This window comes from Sus scrofa, chromosome 12, assembly GCF_054392235.1.
Source record: "Sus scrofa isolate SSC_HxYL_T2T_F1_AM1 chromosome 12, Sscrofa_HxYL_maternal_Yorkshire_Landrace_v2.0, whole genome shotgun sequence".
Classification (NCBI taxonomy): Eukaryota; Metazoa; Chordata; class Mammalia; order Artiodactyla; family Suidae; genus Sus; species Sus scrofa.
In genome coordinates this window covers 37910312-37931083 of record NC_139394.1, presented here as the reverse complement: position 1 = coordinate 37931083, position 20772 = coordinate 37910312, and the positions used below count along the sequence as shown (strand labels likewise).

Below are 20772 nucleotides of genomic sequence, written 5' to 3'. Positions count from 1 at the left end.
ATTCAACTTCCATTTGATAATTTGCCTTTAATCAGAGCCTAGGAAAATCCCTGGCCAACCAGTCTCATCAGACACCCCCTTCCAGGCTCAGCTTACGGAGGACAGAGAAGGAATCAAAGGGGAGGAGAGACGGCAGCAGCGTCCTCGCAAGTGAAACTTTTTTTTTGGTAATGAATCATTTCAAATAAAAGTCCATTCTGTGCACACAGAGGGGCCTGCTCCTGAGTGATGAATGCGTGTGTGCAGAGGATGGGAGGGCAGATCAGACTCACGAGCTAGTAACCAAACTCCTGGAGGCCTGAAAAGAGGTTCTCCGTGAAAAGCTCCACGGGATGGGGGGGCGGGGGGGCATCCCTCCCTCGACCCTTTCACTTGAGCACAGAGCGGTCTGCCCGGGTCAAGGCCTGGCCTGGGCGCCTTCCCGCTCTTAAATTCCTTGAATATTTCACTGGGCGGGTTCAAACCCACGCAGAACAGAACCTGGAAACAGAGGCAATCCTTTCCTCGTTTTCCTGCCCAGAAGCCACCTTGCAAGGTGGGGGGGGGGGGGGGTGAGACCAGTGATTCTCAACTGTCCCTCCCAGGAAACAACTGATATAACATCTGGAGACGTTCTCAGGGGTCACACCTGCAGAAGGGGGGCCACTGGCCTCTAGTGGGTAAAGGACAGGGATGAGGTTAAACCTCTTACAATACACGCAAGGCCGCCCACCGCCCCCAAAATGTCAGCAGCACCGAGGCTGAGGAACCCTGGGCTAGAACACGGGAATTTAACACCTGCACCCACCTGCACCCCTCATCTCCCCACGGCCCCTGCTCCTTCTGTCACCACCCTCTCCCACCGCGCCCTGCTAAATCCAACGAGAATGAGAAGCCAAACCAGAGTGATCTATAATCTGAGCCCAAAGCTGAGGGTCTGCACGGTGAGCATCTCCCCCAGGGTCTGGTCAGAGAAAAGGGGGTGACCTCACAGACGCTGTCTTGAATGGACTGGGACAGTAATGCAGCAGTTCTCCAGGGAGTGGGGGTGGGGTGGGGGGTCTGCAGAGAAGGGACGATGACAGCACGACTGACCTTTCAGGGCCTGGAAGCCCAGACGGCGCCCTGTGGCCCCTCCGTCCAAATCAGCAAAATTAACTGACTGCTAGAAGGTTTTGTCACCTGCACAACCTCCTGTCTTTCCAATCACCACAGCTGGGTCCAGCCCGGCTGAACAACGGGCCCTGACTAAGCACCTGCTGAATGCTAAGCACTGTGCGAGGTGCGCTCAAGAAGCTGCGTCCTTCCCACAACTGCCAGGCACATCTGTTAGCCTCACTTTAGACAGGACACGACACACAGGAGGCTCAGAGAAGGCGTGTAACTTGGCCACGTCACACAGCCAGGATTCAATCCCAGAACAGGCTCTAAGAGAGGCCCTATCTACACAACCACATGGCCTCTCTTCTGCCAAATGTGCCCCCACCCCAGGGGGGATGCGGGAAGCCCCAAATCCACCCTGGGCCGGCTCTCCCAGTCCTACCGCTGTTTCCAGAAGGGGAGAGCCTGACCGCCTCTGTCTGGTCTGTCGGGTCCGTCAGGAAGCTGGCCCAGCAGGACCCTCGTACTCCTCTCACACGGGGCACCGTCGTGGGCACTCTGACTCTGCAGAGTAGGGCCAGCCGAACTGATGTCACTCACAACCCGCTGAAACATACATCCTCCCGCCCCCTGGGCAGGGAGGGGGAGGGAACCCTTTTGACTCAATGTAACTCACAAGAGGAGGGCGAGAAACCCAGGATGGCCGCGCGTGCAACCCCCACGTGTGTAACCCCCACATGTGTGAGAGTCTAACAAGGCAGGCAGAGGGCTCTCTAGTGCCCCAGGTAGGAGCTGAAAAGCCGAGAAACACCCGGGGGGGGGCCTCTGACCTGTGCTGAAGCCCCAGCCCCCACCTGTGTTTGGACACCCAACCCAAAGCAGACGATCAAACACCAGACACTAACCAACAAGAGCTGAACAGAAGCAGATGACCCGCAGGGACCAGGGGAAACCCACATCCAAGGCCCTGGGACTGAGAAACTGGGTAAACTGGGTCAGGACTGGACCATGCACACTGGCTGCTATCTGACAATCTCCCCTAGGGTGCTTGTGTCCTGGCCACACCCCCTCCCCCAGGATTGGCTGCGAGGGATGGGGGGGATGATCAGCCAGCCAATCGGACAGCACCCACTCGCAGGTACCACCAGGCTCCCAAGCTCAGCAGCCCCTAAAATACTCAGGGGACCCACGTGGATGTTCCCAGAGGGAGCAGTGTTGAACACAGCAAGGACCCATCTTCAGCCTCCTCACATGGCCTGTGGGAAGGGTCTTATTATGAAGGTTTAGCAAAAGAAAGAGAGGGAGGGAGGGAGGAAGGAAAGGAAGGGAGGGAGGCAGGAAGGAAGGGAGGAAGGAAGGAAGGGAGGAAGGAAGGAAGGGAGGAAGGAAGGAAGAAGAGAGAGAAAGAAAGAGAGAGAGAAAAGAAGGAAGGAAGGAAAAGGGAAAAAAAAAGATTTTTTTTTTTTGAGACCACTTATTTGCAGAGAACTACAGAGACCATGTCTATGGAGTGAAGGTGGCTGCTTTTTTAATTATTAGTCCCAATGCCAAGAGAAACACTGCTCCAATAATCTCTGCAGTCTCTCCAGGCCAGCCCCTGTCCTGGCCTCGGCTTTGTCACCCAGCATCGTGTTTTTACCCTGCAGGACCCCGTGCTCCATAGCAAGCTTCCCCCGACCTCGGCGTTTTAATGAGCGATCCTGGTCTCCCCCCAAAGGTGCCTGTTCTCTACCAAAACGCACCCCTTCCTAATTCTGTGTGTTCCCTATAAAAAGAAAAAAGAAAATCACAAATCGACAACTTAACCCGCCACCTACATGAATTCACAAAGCTAACCTCAACAAATTTAAGAGTATAGACATTATTTCAAGTCTTTTCTCTGACCACAATGGCATGAAACTAGAAATCAACCACAGGGAAAGAAATGAGAAAAAAACCTACTACATGGCGACTAAACAACATGCTACTAAAAAAACCAATGGGTCAATGAGGAAATGAAGAAGGAAATTAAAAAATACCTGGAGGAGTTCCCGTCGAGGCTCAGTGGTTAACGAATCCAACTAAGAACCATGAAGTTTCGGGTTCAATCCCCTTGCTCAGTGGGTTGAGGATCTGGCATTGCCGTGAGCTGTGGTGTAGGTCACAGACGCAACTCGGGTCCCGCGTTGCTGTGGCTCTGGTATAGGCTGGCGGCTACAGCTCCGATTCGACCCCTAGCCTGGGAACCTCCATATGTCTGGGGAGCAGCCCAAGAAATGGCAAAACACAAAAATAAATAAATAAATAAATAAAAGTATTAAAAAAAAAAAAATACCTGCAGAAAAATGAGAATGAAGACACAAACCACTCAAAATCTATGGGACGTCGCAAAAGCAGTCCTCAGAGGGCCGTTCATAGCATCACAGGCCTTCCTCAAAAAAGAAGAAAAACCTTAAAAAGAAAAAAGAAAAGAAAAAAGGAGGGGCAGGTTTACTGGGAGGTCACGCTGCCTTAGGAAAGGAATAAATGACGTTAAGGCCCCCAGTGGGCTGGGGAATCCACTCGCCATCAGACAAGCAACCTTGGGAAAGGTCACTGGCAGCCCCTTGTTTATGGAGCCCGGATACCAAGGCATGGTCACCTCTGAGAAGCACAGCTGGCAACAGCGGCGCGCCAAACTCTTTTATTGGCTACCTCTTAAACACTCCAGAAATCCGTCCAATTCCTTGCAGAATAGTGAAAAACAAAAGTGCTCTCAGCAGGAGGGGGAAGCCAGGGCCGATTATGAGCAATTAGTAAATCAATGATTCTCGGAGACACTGATTTAGGCCAGCAGCTCTTATTAGCGACCCTCGAGGAAAACGCAAGGACACAAGGAGGTGGGGGTGGCGGTGGGGGCATCGCCACAAACCACCTTCTGAGTTTTCTCCCCTCAAACACTTGTTTGTGCTAAGTCTCTAGAAAAAGAAAGAAAAAAAAAATCTCTTTGTAACTTGTTTCCTTAAATGCAAAGACAAGTGAAACGACAGCCACATGATCTGCTAAGCCCCAGGAAATTACTCTCCCCATTATCCTGGAAACAGGACCAGGAGTTAGGCATTAGTCAAAAGCAAAAGAGGGAAAAGGAAAAAAAAAGGGGGGGAAGGAAAGAGAGAGGGAGAGAGAGAGAAAGCTACTGGGCTGATATAAACAGCCACGACCCTTCCCTTGCCCTCATCAAGAAGCCACGGATAGAAAACAGATTGGGTCTCCACTTGCACCGCCTCCAGGTGGGATGAAAAGGTAACGATCCCTGGCACAAAAGGCATCCTTCGGTATTTTTTTTTTTTTTAATATAACCCCTCATCCATCCAAACACCTGTTCGGGAAATCAGAAGGGCTTGATAGCAAGTGCTAGACGCCTTGTTAACTGATGGGCAATGAGAAAAGAAACTCTTTCTATGGCACAGGCACAGTATTGTACACAGAACGGATGGTACAGCTCTGGGAACTCTACCTGGGATTCTGGAATATCCTCTATGGGGAAAGTACCTAAAAAAAAAAAAAAAAAAAAAGGATACGAGGAAAGGTAAAAAAAAGAAGAAGAAGAAAGTTGCATCTGGCCAAGAGAAAAAAAAAGTTTCATGTGCTAAAAAATAATAATAATTTTCAAAAAAGAAAATCCAGAGCTACTGCTGTGGCACAACGAGACTGGCAGAGTTGGGAACGGCCGAGTCTCCAGAGCACTAGGATGCAGGTTCCATCCCGGGCCTGGCACAGTGGGTTACGGATCCAGGATTGACACAACTATGGCTCAAATCTGATCCCTGGCCCAGGAGCATCATATGCAGCGGGGGTGGCTGGGGGGTGGGGGAAGAAGAAATAAAGAAAATATTTCTTGGAGTCCCCCCCGCCCCCCACCCGTCGTGGCACAGTGGAAACAAATCCGCCTAGGAACCATGAGGTTTCCGGGTTCGATCCCCAGCCTTGCTCAGTGGGTTAAGGATCCGGTGTGGCCGTGAGCTGTGTGGTGTAGGTCGCAGATGCGGGTCGGATCCGGCGTTGCTGTGGCAGTGGTGTAGGCCGGCAGCTGTAGCTCTGATTCGACCCCTGTCCTGGGAACTTCCATATGCCAGAGGTGTGGTCCTAAAAAGACGAAAAAAAAAAAAAAAAGGAAGAAAAAAAATTCTAAAAAGATAATGATGCTTACTGGGAAAACGGTTCCATTTATGCGGATATCCTCAGGAAGACCTCTTTGGGGGGATGTTCCTTTAAGTCTTTTTAAGCGTTCAGTTCTACACCACAGGATTCAAAACAACGACTAAGAACACAGCAGCTTCCCACGCACAACATGGGTCTCCTACAAACGGTTTTACGGGTTTTATGGGAAGGCCGCTTCACAGCACAAAGCTATGCATACTCTCCTCTGGGCCTCAGTCCTGCAAAGAGTCCTGTCACCCCTTCTTCTTTGTTGTGTGTGTGAGATTCTTTTTTCTGATTTGCAAGTATGAGGAAAAGCAGGGAGGGATGGCAGTTCCCCGTGACCATGTAAAAACTGGGCTCCTGAACAGAGTTTTGCTTATGCCCTCTGCAAACTTCATCATGGGTTCACTGGTTTGGTTTGTGCCAGCTTGTTAATCTATTTACTCTAAGCAGTTGGAAGAAGCAACTGCAGCAAAAGAAAACAAAAGCAAAGGCTTTCTCCAAGGAGGGGAGAAAACGGGTATCCTTGAGCCCAAAGAATGCTCCCAGCCTCCCCGGATGCTCACCTCCCTGAAAGTTCGCTGCTCCCTAACCTTGAAAATATAGGATGTTCCGTCCCTCTTGCAACCCTGGGCGCTTGGCTCCAACCACCACGTGGAGGAATCCTTATCTGAGAAGGCAGGGCCCGGCTGAGGGATGCAAATCATCTTTTAAAAGTTGGAAAGAAGAAACTTCTGAGAAACCGTAGCTAATCTTCCCACGGAAACCTTTGCTTTCCTTTCCTCCTACAAGGCTCTTAGAAAAGGGGAGGAGATAAGGCAAAAACAAATCCAGCTCAGCTCAGTAACTTCAATAAATTGTTACCAACTCCTCTAGCCCAGGCAAACAAACAAACAAAAAAGGCATTGATTTCTCAACCCCTCTGCTCCCGTTCCCATGCAGCCAGCCACCTCCCCCGGTTGAGGGCAGAGAGCATCTTTAAGCAACGCCCGCCCCCCCCACTTCTCATCTCTGTAGGGACCAAAAAAACCCTTCACTGGGATAAACAAGGAATCACAAACTTTAAAACTTTCTTCTTCTCAATAGCTGTCTTGCACAATATTTTAAATAAATGCTTCCTTTAAAGAGTGGGGTCAGAGTGTTTCACGTTTTTACAGTCAAGCCACATCACCCCATGGCTACCTTCAACCAGCCTTACCCCCAGTCACTTAAAAATATATATATGTTCCAGATTTCCAAACCAGCTGTGCCTGAACAGCTGTAGGCAACAAACTTGTCAAGAGAAAAAAACACACATACACGCCTCTAAAATACATACCTAGAGCACACAGGTTTATTTTTTGTTTGGAGTGAGAGACACATGAGTGCAAGTTCTGGGCCAGCAGCTGAACTGCAAACACTGTAGGAGGAGGGGTGGACACAAGCACAGGCCTGGCCTTAAGGACAACTGAAAGGAGGGCCACCTTGGAACCTCACAGCCAGGCAGCACCCAGACAACCCCCCGCCCCCGGGGTTGGAGGGCAGAGCAAGAGAGCACTTTCATTAAAGAGAGACAAGTCAGGCGACTAGGACGAAAAGAAACCAATGCCCCAACATAGCTCAACCCTGCAGGCTCCTTTTTATTTTATTATTTTATTTTATTTTATTTTATTATTATTATTTCCTAACAGCCACACCCAAGGCACGCGGAAGTTCCCAGGCAGAGGGACTGAATCCATGCCACAGCTTTGACCTATACCACAGGTGCAGCAATGCCAGATTTTTTTTTTTTTTTTTTTTTTTTTTGCTTTTTAGGGCCACACCCATGGCATATGGAGGTTCCCTAGGGGTCGAATTGGAGCTACAGCTGCCGGCCTACACCACATCCACAGCTACAGCAAAATGGGATCTGAGCCTCATCTGCAACCTACATCACAGCTCACGGCAACGCCAGATCCTTAACCCCCACTGGGTGAGGCCAGGGATCGAACCGGCAACCTCATGGTTCCTAGTCGGATTTGCTTCCACTGTATCAGGCTGGGGATGCAGCTAAGGACCGAGCTTTCACCTCGGCGACGACCCAAGTCGCCGCGCCGCCGTAGGATTCTTAACCCGCTGTGCCACAGCAGGAACTCCTGCAGGCCCCCTTTTAGAATTCAAAAGGAAAATAAGCCTGAAGCCTGGCTGATCTAAAACATCAGAGCAATGGACTTCCCTGTTGGGAGCCTCCCGGCACATCCTTGAATCGCCTGAAGTTGGCTATTTTTGTTGGCAACACTTTCCTTTAAAGATTGTTTACAAATACCACGCAATCAATATTTTCTCACTCCTGGGTATCCTGCACTGGAACGCAGCCTGCTGGGCACACGGTGAAGGGCCCCCCCACCCCCACCAATCTGCCACCTCAGCTAGGAGTCCCCGGGGCTCCAGGGACGCGCCCCTGCCCCCATAGACTGCGCTGCGGGGACAGCCACACACATCCTCCTGCGGGGACAGCCACACACATCCTCCACCCTTTCCCAGCCTTCACCAACTAAACTGACGCTGAAGCCCAATTTTCTCTTCCCATCCACGACCTCTCCGGGGTCTAGATGGAGGTTTCTGTCGTCGTCGTCGTCGTCGTCGTCGTCGTGGTGTGCTGTCCTTTCGAGACTTTTTTTGGTTTGGGGGGGATTGGGACGTCACTGTTTCTCCTCCCTCTCTCCGCTTTTCTTTCTTTTATAGCGAAACACATTTTCACATGCTCTTTAAGTGGCTTAAGGCTTGGCATCCATCTCAAAACACATCTATAATGGATCGGGAGCCGAAATCTGGTTCTGATTATCACAGACAAATCAAAGCCCCCCCCCCAACGCCCCCCCCAACCCCAAGCTGGGTGGGCAGGGAACCAGGAGAAAAAGACAAGAGGGGCCCTTTAAAGGGTCTGGGACACAAATCAACGTCTGGGTTCTGCCCAGAGAGGAAGCACTTTGGCCCCAGGGGCTGACATAACTGACTGACCCCTCTGCTTATAAACTTCCCAGCCACTCACTCTGGAGTTTACAGGTGGGGACTCCACACCCAGGGGAAGGGCGAGCTTTCCAGAAACCCCAGCGAGTTTGAAAGGGAGAAGAAGTGGAGGGAGGAGGGGCAAGCCCCCCCCCCCCCCCACAGAGAACACAGCTGCGGGAAGATGAAAAACATTTTATTGTTTAAAGAGTAACAGAGGGTTGCAGGACATGGGCAATTGAAAATTAAATACGACTCCTGTCACAGCCGTTTGCAGTTAAAGGTGAGCCTGTTCTTTCAAAAGGAGAACCATCCCCACCAGAAGGGCTGCCTGCCACTCCAGGAGCCAGATCACTAAATTATTAATAAATTATTAATGAATTATGAATCATCAATTATGAAGGCTTGATTATTAACAGCCAGCCACCCAAGTGCCCTGGACCACTGGCCTCTTCTAGGACCTGTTTTCTTAAAAAAATAAAAAAGTCCTGCCCTCCCCGCTCCGTCCACAGAGCATAAAGTAAACGCTTTAGAGAAGGTGAGTAATATCTTGTCGCCAAGGCAAAGGACTCAATTATAAAAACTTCCGAAGGATTCTCAAGGCACGTCTACCTACTGTGACAGGACCGAGACTGGCTAAGATATGTTCCCTCTGCCCACCCCTCCCGCCTCCCCGCAAGGCTGCTTCTGCGGAAGGGAGAGAGGAAACGGGGGTAGGGTGGGGGGGCTGTCATCAAAAATCGATCCTGTGATCCTGCGTCCCCGACACTCATCTGACATGAAGCAGCACCCTCCAATCCTGAAAGACGAGCAGGCCACACACACGCTGCCTGGTCACCCTGCGGCGGGGGGCAGGCGTCCTGCAGGCCTCTGCCTCATCTCTGTGCAAGACGAACCCCGCTGCAAAGGTGGCCCCTTGGAGGAGCAAACAAAGCTCGCTCGCAAAGAGGTACTTCCAGACTCCTGGTATCTTGGGACCCACGGGACTGGGCCTCCAGGCTGCTTGCCAGCCTCTGGAAGCCCTACGGTGGGCGGTTCCATCCCTCTGACCACAGCCTCGAAACACACTGCAGCTGAAACGAACTCCGGTGACCCCAAGCAAAGACACGAGACCCCAAGGTCACCGAGCAAGGGACACCCGCACAGCCTGCAACCGAGCCCGACAGCGGTAACGCCTCATCTGCCAGTTTTGATCTCGGAGGAAAGAAAGCCGGAGCAGTCACGGCGGGGACAAACTGCCAATGCTGATGTCCCCCAGCGGGCCACCTCCACCTGGCTGGACAGAACGCCCAAACGGAAGACACGTTTCCAGGTTGTTTTATCTCCGCCAGGCTCCTCCACCTCCGTTCCAGGCCTCCTTTGTCTGCTCCTGGCCCTGGTCTCTCCCGAGTTGCCCCACGGAGCAGCTCTGTTGCTGGGCAGCTTTGGCGGCTGTCAGTCAATGTGGAGGAGCTTTACTCCAGAAGGTTCTTTTTGCACCAAAGCCCTCATGGAGGCAGAACGGCTCACCTTTGATTTGCTCACCGCTCACATGCAAAGACAGCTCGAGGCCTCTGCTGAGCAGGGAAAGACGGCAACGCGGTCTGTGGTGCAACAAGGCTTTCTAAAGGCGAGATCCCAGCCTGGGTTCTGCTCGAAGGGAGCAGAATCAGCCCAGGAGAAGCCAGCCCGAGAGGGAGCAGCAGGACTTAGCGGCTAAAAGGCTCTGTCCCAGAGCACGTGAGGCAGAGAGAGAGAGCCAGCTTCCTCTGTTATCATTTTCAGCCTTTGGAGCTGGGTAGGGAAGTATTAGGATCCATCCAGCAGACACCAGGGAGAGAACAGGGCTCGGGACAGGCTGGGGTGGCGCTGCAGGTGGCAGAAGTCCCGGGACCAGAACCTACACTCCTCATGCCACGCTCTCTACATAAGAGCCGCTTTTCACGAGCCAGTGTGGCCTTCAGCCCTCTGGACTGAAAAGGACAGACACCCACGGCACCACCAAGGAACCAGCCTGGCCACGTCGTCCTCTGGGGCGAGCACCCACAGACCAGCACACGCCAAGCCCCAAGGAGCCCTCACACACCTCCTGGGACACTGCCAGGCCCACTTCTGGGGGCTATGACATCGCAGTGTCATACCCGACTCTCCAGGCCACACGCGGTGACAAGCCTGTGCAGGTTCTTCCTAGGGACCCCTGGCCTTTGCAGAACTCATCCCGGAGCCCTTGGATTGCAGGGGGCTCTTTCTCCAACATCCATCAGACCAGGCCACCTACCCCACAACTCACGCATGGCTCCCGATGGCCTAAAGCTGTGATCCCCAAAGGTGGATATGGGGGGGGGGGGGAGAGACTAAAACTTTGATTTGTGTTCAGCTTTTTTTTCACTCTTTTTTATTTCTGTCCATCTTTGCCTTGGAGGTACCCTGTATTTTGGCACAGCCGTACATGCATGTCATTCATAAATAAATAAGCATACAAGAGCAAACGCAAGGTTAGTATGCAAACTATGACATTTAGAAAGGATAGATGAGGTCCTACGGAACAGCACAGCGAACCACCTAGGATAGACCTTGAAGGAAAAGAATATTAAAAAGTACAAATGCGTATAACCGAGTCACTTTGCTAGACAGCAGAAACTGGCACAACACTGTAAATCAACTATACTTTTTGTTTTGTCTTTCTAGGGCCACACCTGTGGCATATGGCAGTTCCCAGGCTAGGGATCGCATCAGAGCTACAGCTGCCAGCCCACACCACAGCCACAGCCACAGAGGATCCAAGGCACATCCGACACCACAGCCTGCGGCAACCCTGGATTCCTTAGCTCACAGAGCAAGGCCCGGGATTGGACTCGCATCCTCATGGATACTCCTTAAGCTGCTGAGCCGCAATGGGAACTCCATAGCCATACTTTAAGAAATTAATGTTTTAAAAAGGAGCACCCCCAAATAAAGTGCACCAATGGGGTGCATCAGCAAGAGTGTGCAGGTTTCCAGACAACAGGTTAAATTCACCCCCAGAGCCGAGCTCGTCTGTCCTCTCTGTGCCTCCCTCGGGCACCGGCGACCACCAAGCTGCTGCTTCAAATCGCGAACGGATCTCAGATCCACTCACCTCTAAGAACTCTGTCAGATGGTCAACTCCCTCTCACAAACACCACCTGCCCCCCATCTGCCTGAGGCTCCCACAAGCCCTTTTCCATGTAGATTGCACCTTTCAAAACTCGAAACTGATCAACATCCCTAGGTGGATTCCTGGACACTTTTAGGATAAGAATCAACCTCCACCCTTGAACCTAGGTTCCTGCCTGCCCACTCACCTCTCCCCCTCTGCCCTCTGCATTCCAGCACAGGATGCAGCCTGACCCTCCCACCCCAAGTTCACGCTAACGTGCCCCTTCAAGCTCAGCTTCAATGTACTTCTCCAGGAAGCCTACCTCAAATCCGACAGCAGACCTGGTTTCCCCACTAGGCTCCCTGAAACTCCCAGTGCATCTCTGCAGCACTTGTGTAATTGTTCACCCATAATGGATCCTGTAATAAGCTGCTTAATGGATATGTCCCCTGCCAGATGCAAACACAGGGACTGTACCCCAGTGCCCAGCCCTCCCCCCCGCCCCCCACCGCCCCCCATGTCTCTCCTGCCCAGGGTCCAGCCAAGCAGGGCCACTGGCCCCATCCTGCCTTGTTTATACACCTGCCTCCCTCTAGCCTGGGAACTGGGAGGGCAGGGCCGGTGTCTGAGCCTGCAGGGCCTGAGGTCGCCCCAAGAGAGACATGCATTTGTCTAGTACACGACCAAGGCTGTGCCCATTGGCATAAATCCCCTTTTTCCCCTCCCCTCAAGATGCTTTTTGCCACGCTCCCTCTTTCCACCTTCCCTTCAAGGGAATGACAGTAAAAAGATAACACGATCACCTCCTAAGGCTTCTGCATCTACAATAGCTAATCAGGCCTGCCCCTGAGAGGACAGCCAGGCTGCCGCCGCAGATGGGACCGTGGTGGCCACACAGCCCCAGGTCCACCACTCCCAGGGGGCAGGGGTGGAAGGGGGCTGGACCCGCCCCCACTTCAGACATTCCTGCTGCACACACCAGGCATGCCAAACAGGTGCTGAAAACCACCTCACCAAGGGCAGAGGACAGTGGGAGAAGCAATCCACAGACAGACCAACACACCGAGAACATTCTGAAATCGCAAATGGCCTTTGATCAGCCCTGCCTCAGTCAAGCAAGGCCTCGGGAGTTTCAGGGAATACCAGACGTGGGCTTCCAAAAGCTACTGTGAGTCTCCACGTCCCCTGGCCATTGGCCCTCCTTCTCCCTCCTCCTGCAGCGAAGTGGCTGCGATGGGGGGCGGGGGGGGGGCATGCAATCCCCATGCCCATGCGGCTGTCTGGCGTCTGGGGCCCAGGCAGCGGCAGCCTCCGCTGGGGAAAGCAGACGGGCCCACCCCACAGCTTGCTCTGCCCTGCAGGGCTCCCAGGACAGCCAGGGCCCACGCCCTGGACAACGCCAAGACCTTCTCCATCTGCAGCGCCAGATCACAGCCCAGAAGGACATCACCTAAGCCCCAGACCAGGCATTTCAGGGAGGCCTCGCCTCCTTGACCACAAAGCTCCATCTGCGGGAGGCTTTGTCCACATCAGAAAGTCATCATGGGAAGTCGAGAGGTCTTCCTAATGTGGCCCGTCTACTCCACACCTCGGCGAATGTCTCGGGCACCTTCCGTAGGACCAGAGAGCAGCCATTTGCAGTAAAAGCAGCTCCCACCTATCAAGGGCCAACCACCCCTCAGACACCATGCTAAGCCCTTTTTTTTAATTTGACTTTTTAGGCCCGCATCCGAGGCACATGGACGTTCCCAGGCTAGGGGTCGAATCAGAGCTGTAGCCGCTGGCCTACACCACAGGCACAGCAACACCAGATCCAAGCTACGTTGGCAACCTGCACCACAGCTCACGGCAATGCCAGATCCTGAACCCACTGAGCGAGGCCAGGGATCAATCCTGTGTCCTCATGGATACTGGTCGGGCTTGTTTCCACTGAGCCACAACGGGAACTCCCAGGCTAAGCCCTTTCCCAACTCTCTCAGGCAATCCCAGCAACAACCCTGTAAGGGAAATACTGGTCCTAGATCCTCTCACCTTATAGATCACTTCCCGAGGTCACGCAGCTAGGAAATTATTCAGCCAGAAGTTTTAAGCCTGTGCTCTTAAACCCTAAGCACAGCTGGTCTCCACCACATCCTCCCCCAACCTTCTTCTGTCTACTGATGAGGAGACTGAGGCCTGGAGCTGCAAAGCAAGTGGCCTGAGGTCAAGTTCAGCCCATCAGCACCCCGCTACGAACAAGAAGCCAGGCCTGTCCCACTGCGCCTGGAACATTCCCACCCAGGTCGGCCGTCCTCCCCTCCTGCCCCTGCCACCCCCGCAAGAAGAAAGATCTCTAACACAATCCTCCTGAAGCGAGCAGGTCACATCCTCGCTAGGGTTCCCCCGCCCCTAACTGGACAGTGGAGCTCCCTGGCTCTCTCCGTCCTTGTCCTTTCTGTCACCCTCTCCCAAAAGACCGAGTCAGCACTGATGAGGCTTGGAGGCAAGGACCTGGAGCCTCAGCACAAAACGAAGCATCTGTCTGGGACCTGGCACCAAAAAACAGGGCACCGGCCTCGGAGAAATTCAAGCATCACCCAATTTGGAAACGAAGGAAATGAGTCATGCCTCTTTGAAGACATCCAAGAAGTGACCTTCCCTTACAGAGAAGGAAACTGAGGCAAAGAGAGGCAGCGGTAAGCGGTCCTGGCCCCACACAGCTGCTGGAGACAGGGCTGGGCAGATGGAGTCAGAGCTTCCTCCGGGCTCAGATGCCCGCCTCTAGTTCTGTTCTTCCTTGAAGGCCCAGGAGAACCTGTTGCAGCTCTTTAGGAAGCAGGCTCTCATCCCTTTCTCTCTCTACTTATTCCCTTGGCTATTAAACCCAGAAACTTTCACCCAAAGCAGCCACATGCAAAAAGGAGCCACGTTTGTCACAAGCTCCCTCATCAAGCCACCGAGGTCTAAACTGTCGCCTAATTAATATTAACCCTCCAAATCAGAGTCATGCTCAGAAAACCTTGGATGAAGAGACACAGGGCGGGAGGGGAGTCTCCAATTTTCTTCTTACTTCATCTGGAAAATTAAGAGCACCGCTGATTTGAACAAGAAATCAAGGAAAGCAATCACCACTCCACACGGCCCGTAGCGCCATGGACTTGGACGTGTAACCTGCCACTTTCATGTGCCGAAATTAAAATGACTGTGGCAAGAATAGCAATGATGGCCTGGCTTTGTCCCTCCTCCTTCATCCTTAGAAAATATTTATAAAAAGGAAAAAAACCTTACAGAAGAGTCTGAAGGAGATCAGGCAAGAAGAGATTGTCCTTAGTTTCGAGATAAACCGCAGAAAACTCGTCAAAGACTCCACACCGCAGCCCTTCCAGAGGTGGGTGCCCCCAAGACTCTAAAGGACGATGATGGGGGCAGTGAACGCAGGGCACTGAGAGGGGAGGGGTGCCTGGAGACCCTCCACTCCTAACCCAACACTTATTTGCTGTTTCTGCATTAATTACAATACACTGCTTCATAGCCTAGCGATCACTTAATGGAGCAGCAAATATGGCTTTTTCCCTATAATTAGTCAATGTAATCTACTACTATTTCCCTCCTCCGGGCCACCCCCTTCCATCCTCTGCACACTCACACTCACTCTGCCCAGGATCCACTCATGATCTTGCTCCCCGTTTCTGGAAACACCCCGTGGGTCGATGCCACCCAGCAGATCATAAAGCGGAGGTGAATAATCTGGAAATGAGCAAGGCGACCAGGACAGGCAGAGGGTAGGTGCCCCGAGATGCTGGGGGCTCTCTGAGCCCTCGAAGAAGATCTGAGGGCCAGGGACCCACCAGGCCATGGCTAGGAACCTCAGGCATTTCCTGGAGCTCTGCTAAATGGACTGCCACTCACATGACAGGAGCCAGGGGTGCATGGATCAAAAGCTCATATTCCGTGTCCCCCAGGTAAAAGGTTCTGTGAAAAGTAACACCTGCCATCCCGATGTTCTCCCTTCTTCCCAAAGGTCCTCGTCGTAGCTGGGAGCTTGTCTTTCCCTGAAGTCACTCCCTCCTTCTAAGCGACCCCCCAACCTCTTCGCCATCCAGCCTGCCCTTCTAGTGCCCACCACATGTCAGAGGAACACACCCACCTTCCAAAGCTTTCAGACACCATCTAAGATTCCTGACAAAATTAAAGCATTGCCTTAACCTTGAACATTCAGATAGGCATTCCCATTGGGGCTCAGCGGTTAACGAACTCGACTGGTATCCATGAGGACATGGGTTCAATCCCTGGCCTCGCTCAGTGGGTGAAGGATCCGGTGTTGCCGTGAGCTGTGATGGAGGTGGCAGACACGGCTCAGATCCCGTGTTGCTGTGGCTGTGGCGCAGGCCGGCAGCAACAGCTCCGACTGGACCCCTAGCCTGGGAACTTCCATAGGCCTCAGGTGCAGCCCTAAAAAGACAAAAAACAAACAAACAAAAAATTCAGAAAAATGAAGGATACCACCATCCCCCTCTTACTGTCTGCTTCTCTCTGCTCAGCACACTCAGGATGTGCCACCTGACTTTCAGGTATGCTCATCCCCTGCAAGAGCAAAAACACTTTGCATCTTTCTCAGTTTCAAGATACAAAAAAAAAAAAATTTTTTTTAATTTAAAAAATCCCCAGTCGTGAGGGAAGGAATTAACATGTTCAAAGTGTCAACCACACAGCAGGTGGCTCATCTACAGTGTCTCACTTCAGACCCATGACCCTACCATCCAGTTTTCTAAGTGCAGAACGGAAGCTCAGAAAAGTGTAAACACTAAAATCACAGAGTTAGTGGCAACGAGATTCAAACTAGGTCCCTCTGAGTCCAAAGGCCATGCTCCTTCCAATCCACAAGCTTCATGTTTGTCTGGATCCAAATTACATGCATTTTCACTCAAGTCATATATATCCACACACAAGCACACATTCGGGTTACATGCTCATTTGTGGTTCTCAAGTACCATGTTTTTGTTTTTGTTTTTTTGTCTTTTGTTGCCATTTCTTGGGCTGCTCCCTAGGCATATGGAGATTCCCAGGCTAGGAGTCTAATCGGAGCCATAGCCACTGGCCTACACCAGAGCCACAGCAATGCGGGATCCGAGCCACATCTGCAACCTACACCACAGCTCACAGCAACGCTGGATCCTTAACCCACTGAGCAAGGTCAGGGATCGAACCCACAACCTCGTCGTTCCTAGTCAGATTCGTTAGACACTGAGCCACGACGGGAACTCCTCAAGTACCATGTTTTAAAAAACACACAAACAAACAAAAAAAACAGTAAAGCAGAAGACTGTTGCCCTTAAAACAATCCTCCGACTACCAAGGCAGTCATTTTGCCAAACCAGCCATGGGGTCTCACACTTCCTGACAATAAGGTAACTCACACATCATAGCACTTAGCTGCGTGCCAGACATCGTCCTAAGCACTTTTTTTTTTTTTGCTTTTTAGGGCCCTACCTGTGACATATGGAAGTTCGCAGGCTAGGGGTCAAATCAGAGCTACAGCTGCTGGCCTGCGCCACAGCCACAGCCACACCAGATCCGAGCCGGGTCTGCGATCTACACGACAGCTCACGGCAATGCCAGACTCCGAAACCCGCTGAGTGAGGGCAGGGATCGAACCCGCATCCTCACGGATACCAGCCAGATTTGTTCCCGCTGCGCCACAACAGCAGCTCCTGTCCTAAGCACTTTAAATATTAACTCATGTAATCCTCCCCCAGAGAGGAGACATGAGCTCCATTTTACAGATAAGCAAACTAAGGCACAGAATATTTATTTACTTATTTTAAATGGAAGTTGGTTAACTTTTTTTTTTTTTTTTTGCTTTTTAGGGCCGCACCTGCAGCACATGGAAGTTCCCAGGATAGGGGTCAAATCAGAGCCATGGCTGCTGGCCTACACCACATCTCACAGCAACACCGGATCCTGAACCCGCTGAGCGAGGCCAGGGATCGAACCCAAGTCCTCATGGATACTAGTCAGGTTCGTTACCACTGAGCCATGACAGGAACTCCCAGAATATTTAGATAACTTGCTGAAGATCACACAGCTGGGAAGTGACAGAGCATGGATTCACTCAGACAGCCTGGTTCCGAAACCCACGCTCCAACGAACGCTAAGCCGTACCACCTCCATAAAAAGGAAGAAAAATAACAGAGTCAGTGGATTCAATGCAGGGTGGGGGATCAGGCCTACAATGTGGAGCTTGTTCTCCCACTATGTTCAGCCCTAAATCTGTATGACCCCCCTCACCCCACCCCATTCACAAGCTGGTCTCATGATTTCTCATGAGCGAATAACTATCCTATTCAAACTCTCCTGTCAATACCTGAGCCCAGAGGGCCCAAGGAGCTGGTCCCTCGGTGGCTTTTCAAGGCCCCGCACAGGGGGAGATGCTGGAGGATGCTTGAGCTCAAACCCACGAAGCACTTGTCGACACTTGGGGGTTTTGTCTGGACAGCCCTGGAGCGCAATCATTTCCCATAAACACAATCAGTCTTTCCTCTGGGATGCCCAGGGGGCCTTGCTCATCCGCACTCCATCATCTCTTTACAGCTTGGGGAGGAACTCCGGTGGCTGATTCAACTGATGCCGCGGTACCTTCGGCTGAATCCACCAGGGTCACAGCTGAAGAAGGGCGGCCAGGAGGACGAACGCTGTGAATGCACAGGCTCTGAGCAAACAGGATGATGTGGCGATAAAGGCACTCGCCACATGCTAGCGTGGCAGCATGCCAAACGCACGCTGCCCGGGCAGGACGTGTGCTCCGAAGAACTCTAATTGAATTCTTTCGGCAAGTGTAGCAGAAAAATTTGTAATGAGGTTCCCCCCCACCACCGCCCCACTCCCCACGACGTCAGTCAGGTTCTACAGTTGTGTGGATCCAGTGAAAAAAAGCCATTTTTAACAAGGATGGCGACAGGCGCGGACGGTAACCTGAACATCGTGTGCTGCAGGGGAAACACGATGATCCAATCCGGGGATTTTTTTTTTTTATTTTCCAAGCGATTTAAGGGAGGCCTTCTGCCATAATCAGCTTTACTACCCCTATTAGCACAGGAAAACAAGTTCTGAACCTGGCTCCCTAGTGAAAAACGCAAAATTTGTATAATTAAAATTATACTTGTGAAATTCAAACACACTTTAATTTCCTAAGGGCCCCCTAATCAAGTCAGAAGTTCTTACTAAAACCAATTATCTGCTTTGAAAACAGAAGAGGCAACAGATACATGGAGGAGTCTTGTGGAGATTTGCAGGCCCATCTTTTCCGAGGTTCAAGCGTCCTAATTTGATCCATGCTCCCCAGGTAAAAGATATGCCATCAACACGCTGTATTTCCACCCACTCCAGGCCCCATGTAAAGTTTTTTTCTTAAGATTTCTCAGTGTGTCATACACGTGCCCATCACTCTTTAGAAGACTCAGACCAACACCACAATGAGGAAGGAGATGGCAATTTCGGCCTCATTTCTGGACGCTCCTGTCACCAGGGCCAGCTATGCCCTCCCAAGGTCCCATCCACAGCAAGACCCAGGGTCCTTACCACCTTCCCAGGTAATCGACCCCAAAGACTGAAGTTTGTCTTGAGTAACTAGAAATTCTTGCACCAAGAGCAACAGGGAGACACAGACACGTTCCAAGGTACTGAAAGATTTAAGAAGCAGTTGCTGCAACGTCCCATTTAAACCATCAATAGGAAATATTATCAGGCTAGGGCCTTAACAAAAAAAGCAGCAGCAGCAGCCATTCGCACAGGGGCTCTCTTCCCGCCTCTCTGGAATCCAGCTCAGAGCTGAAGACTGACGTTTCACACTCTGGGCCCCCCGTGCTCCAACAGCACCCAGCTCTGTGGTGTCCGCCTCACCAGCCACAGGGCCCCACCAGATACTGAGAAGTATCAAGATCCTTCTTGTTGAAAGCTTTACTTTTCAGGAGGTGGGAACAGAACACTCACTTTACATGGGACTCTCGAGAGTGGAGAATACTGTAACCAACTGAGCAACATTTGGTGTTAAAACTTTAATCGAGGAGGTGTTCCCATCGTGGTGCAGGGGTTAACGAATCCGACTAGGAACCATGAGGTTGCGGGTTCGATCCCTGGCCTCGCTCAGTGGGTGAAGGATCCGGCGTTGCCATGAGCTGTGGGGTAGATCACAGATGCGGCTGGGATCCCGCGTTGCTGTGGCTCTGGCGTAGGCGGGTGGCTACAGCTCCGACTGGACTCCTAGCCTGGGAACCTCCATATGCTGCGGGAGCAGCCCTAGAAAAGGCAAAAAAAAAAAAAAAAAAGCTTTGATTGGAAGACAGGAAAGGCAGACGCGTGCACCCCCACCAGGCACCCACACGTGCATGCAGAAGGAGACACACGCAGCTGAAAGCAAGTCATGGGAACCCCAGCCTCGCTGGACCCTTGCCTCCCTCCCATCAGAGCGGCCACCTCATTAATGTCACTTAGCATCACAGTTTGCTACACTAGGTCTTTCGGCACTCTGTTCCCGCAGGCAGCCTGAAGCCGGCTGCCATCGTCAACTGCTGTCCTTTGGGAAACTATCAAAAGCTTGGATTGGAGAAAAGCAAAAAACTTTGATAGGGCCTCACAGCTCACACTTTTCCCTCCTCCAGTTTCTTCTCTTTGCTGCTTTATTCAAAATCACTACACACACAAACTATGTTCTGAAAGTCATTTACAACAGGCCGGCTTTCACAAAAAGAGAGAGAGAGCGTGATAGTGATTGCAGTGGCCCGTCTATTTGCAAATGCCCAAAGAGAATAATTCATTTCAGTGGAGGATATGAATGAAGCCCTGAATACATTCCAACACGGTTTTCTGCCCTTCAAAACAATAAAAATGTAAAAACCCAGACGAAAGAAGGCCTGGGGTGGCAGCAACGAGAGACTCTCTCGACCCCCAAGGAATTTATTCTCCTGGATCTTCTAAAACACTCTCTCCCCAGAATGCATCATCAAGACCATTTTATTAGAGTTTTCGAAACCCTTGAAATTGTCACATAATTGAAACAGAAACAGCAATTTAGAGCTCTGAGTGGTTATCTTAAAAAGAAGACTCTGGGCTGGCCCAACATCCCCTTCTCGGCCACTCCGTCCCAATGTGAGGCCCTCGAGTCCAAAACCCTATTTATCTTTTAAATCCTCCCCTGCCATAAAAGTTACACGTTCCCCTAATGCTTTAGATTTCAGGACATTTGGGAGAAACCCATCCCAGACAACAGGCTAAAAAAAGAATCCATTAGCATTAACTTGCCTGTCACAGCCAGTGACAAATAAATGAATGTGAGGCTTTCAGATCAGTCATTGGTGGAACTACCCCCAGGCGGATAAAGACCAGGACTAGGAGACAGAAGGCACCCAGGGAGACCTCTCACACAGCGGGTCTTAGCTGTGCCCTGGCTGCTCCCCAGGACTCCACTCTCAGAAGCAGCAAAAACAGGCATC

The 20772-nt window shown here is 51.6% G+C and overlaps 1 protein-coding gene across 25 annotated transcripts in view; it reads right to left on the bottom strand.

Moving 5' to 3' along the window:
* MSI2 (musashi RNA binding protein 2) overlaps nucleotides 1-20772 on the bottom strand; it is a 438300-nt gene that overhangs the window by 402144 nt on the left and 15384 nt on the right. For 3 of the 25 annotated variants that reach the window (XM_084982850.1, XM_084982855.1, XM_084982856.1), the window contains exon 1: nucleotides 3395-3505. The exons of 21 other annotated variants lie outside the window; for them this stretch is intronic. The gene's annotated coding sequence lies outside the window, so the exon portion shown is untranslated. Of the gene's footprint in view, nucleotides 1-3394; nucleotides 3645-20772 lie in introns of those variants that run through there. One more of the 25 variants, XM_084982853.1, reaches the window with a different exon arrangement.